The following is a 3107-nucleotide window of genomic DNA, read 5'->3' as shown; positions in this document are numbered from 1 at the left end:
AAGTGAGTAGACTCTTCATGTAGCTCATTCTTTGATCTATTTGATTTTAGGAGGTTTGGTTTATGGGGACGTTGGGGAAGGAGAATACTTCAAACTCTTGGTATTATCCTCCCAATGGTCAAAATAGTAGTTTCCTTGGTGCACTGTGTTCTCTCAAAGATTTTTAAGTGTTTGCATGCAGAATGTCAAATGGTCTCTCTTCAACTGGAATGACAAGAGCTGAAAGAAATGTGCAACCATGAGGACAACATAACCTATGAATGACATGCTGAGACTGGAAACTCAAAATGATGGTAACTGAGAGTGGCACTAAGGCTTTAAGTTTTGTTTTTTGTTATTTTTTTAATCTCTTAATTGTCATTTTATAGCTTCCCACCACAGCTGCCCCCCACCCTTCCCTTCAATGATGATGTTTGCAGGCTTCAGGGGACCAAGGAACAAAGCTGGGGCCTGGCAGCCCCACCACACTGCCAGCCAAGGAGAACAAGTCAAAATTACAAATTATCACAATTAGTGCCTGTACTTGGGGGATCTGCAAATTGAGGAGACCCCTGCTCCTCATTGTACAGGGGTCTATTTGGCAGTGACCTTGCTCTGGAGACTATGATATTCCTTCAGCCTGAGGGAATTGATGTTGATGAACGGTGGCATCAATTGGCTCATAATCACCCTGCACATTCATGCTCACCAGCTCCTCATTGTAGAGAGACAGTGGGGACTCCCAGCCGAGGATGTACACCTGGCCCTTGAGGATGGACACATGCACTTTCCCTTCCACTCACTTCTGGGACTTGGCGATGCAGTGGCGGACAGGTTCACACCCAGGGCTGTGCCAGAAACCAGTGCACATCAGCTCAGCAAATTTTAAGCCCAGGCCTTGTTTGATTTTGCGCACTTCCTGGTCCATGGTGAAGGCCTCGATGTCTAAATGAGCGTGGAAAGGAATGGTGCCTGCTGGAGTCTCATAGATACCTCGGGACTTCATTCCAATGAAGCAGTTCTCCACGATGGCAATACGGCCCATGCTGTGCGTGCCCGCAACTTCGTTCAGGTACATGAAGAGCTCCAAGGAGGTCTGGCGGGTGGTGCCATCCTTGATGTTGGTCACCTTCACAGGGACCCCTTTTTTGAACTCGATCTCAAGAATGCCAGGGGTGTTGGGGGCTTTGGCAGGGTCCTGGGTCTTTGTGTAGAGACCGGAGGCGCTTGGTTCTTGGGGTTCTCCAGGATTCCAGCCTCATAGCTGATATGCATGAGGTTCTCGTCCATCTCGACCCAGCTGTTTCTGTACCTCACTTCCGGTTTCTGTAGGTAATTTCCCCAGACGAGGTATCCCTAGGTTTCTCTGAATCTGCTGTGATTCTGAGGGATGCCAGATTCACAAACTGTTCATTGCTAAATTAAACTCTTTTAAATTTAAATTGGCTGAAGTTTTTCTTTTAACTATATTATATGTATAATATATACTGTTATATATTATTAATATATAACATACACTATTTCACATTATTGTATTTTTATATATGTACTATTATATATTATATATTAATATATAACAATAATTGTATATATTCCACATTATATATAGTTTATTTTTTTATATGTTATAATGTATATAATTTCTTTCATTGAGAAGTATGTATTTCTCTTTTGCCCTTCCACCACAGAACACATTATCTTAATTAGCTTCATAAAGTTTTTTAATTTTTTTATTTTTTGAGACAGAGTTTAGCTCTTGTTGCCCAGGCTGGAGTGCAACGACATGATCTTGGCTCACTGCAACCTCCACCTCCCAGGTTCAAGCGATTCTTCTGCCTCAACCTCCTGAGTAGCTAGGATTACAGGTGCCCACCACCATGCCCGGCTAATTTTTTGTGTTTTCAGTAAAGCTGGGGTTTCACCATGTTGGCCAGTCTGGTTGCAAACTCCTGGCCTCAGGAGATCCACCTGCCTTGGCCTCCCAAAGTGTTGGGATTATAGGCGTGAGCCACCACGCCCGGCCATGTAGCAAGTTTTAAACTGAAGTGTGAGTCCTCCAACTTTGTTCTTCTTTTTCAAGATTGTTTTAGCTCTTCTGGGTCCCTTGCATTTTCACACACATTTCAGGATCACTTTGTCAATTTCTGCACAAAAGGCAGCCAGAATTTTGATAAAAATTACATTAAATCAGTAGACAAATTTGTTGCCATTCTAATGCTATTTTAAAATATTAATATTAAAATATTGCCATTCATTTTATTCTAATTTTTGTGCCGTTTTAACAATATTAAATCTGTCCATCTATTGACATAGGATATCTTTACATTTATCTTTACATCTTTAATTTTTTATATTGACATTATGCAGTTTTCAGTGTACAAGCATTATCCCTCTCTTTTGTTAAGTTTATTTGTTTTTTGTTTTTTTCAGGCAGGGTCTGGCTCTGTTGCTCAGGCTGGAGTGCAGTGGCGTCATCAGAGCTCACTCCTATGGGCTCAAGTGATCCTCTCTCCTCAGCCTCCTGAGTAGCTAGGACTACAGGCACATGCCACTGTGCCTGGTTAATTTTTAAATTTTTTGAAGAGAAAGGGTCTCACTGTGTTGCTCAGACCAGTCTCAACCTCTTGGCCTCGTGTGATCCTCCCACTTCAGCTTCCTAACGGATTGGGATTATAGGCAAGAGCCACTGCTCCCAACCAAATTTATTCTTAAGTATTTTATTCTTTTTGATGCTATTGTAAATGGAAGTGTTTACTTAGTCACGTTTTTGGATTGTTCATTGATAGGGTCTAGAAATACAACTGATTTTTATATATTGACCTTGTGTCAATACACACTCTTACTAAACTTGTTTATGAGTTTGAATTGTTGTGTGTGTGTGTGGGGGGGGGGTGGTATTTCTTAGTATTTTGTATATACAAGATCTTATCATCTCTGAATAAAAATATTTTTATTTTACTTTTCAATACAGATATGTTTATTTCCTTTTCTTGCCTATTTGCCTTAGCTGGATCTCAAAATATGATGTTATTATTATTATTATTTTTTGAGATGGAGACTCACTCTGTTGCCCAGGCTGGAGTGCAGTGGTACAATGTTGGCTTACTGCAACCCCTGCCTCCTGGGTT

General features: G+C 41.1%; 1 pseudogene; it reads right to left on the bottom strand.

Moving 5' to 3' along the window:
- Window positions 1-573: 573 nt before the first annotated feature.
- LOC111522704 lies at window positions 574-1269 on the bottom strand (annotated as a pseudogene).
- Between the last annotated feature and the right edge of the window lie 1838 nt (window positions 1270-3107).

This window comes from Piliocolobus tephrosceles, chromosome 1 (assembly GCF_002776525.5).
Source record: "Piliocolobus tephrosceles isolate RC106 chromosome 1, ASM277652v3, whole genome shotgun sequence".
Lineage (NCBI taxonomy): Eukaryota > Metazoa > Chordata > Mammalia > Primates > Cercopithecidae > Piliocolobus > Piliocolobus tephrosceles.
This window is presented reverse-complemented; position numbering and strand designations above follow the sequence as displayed.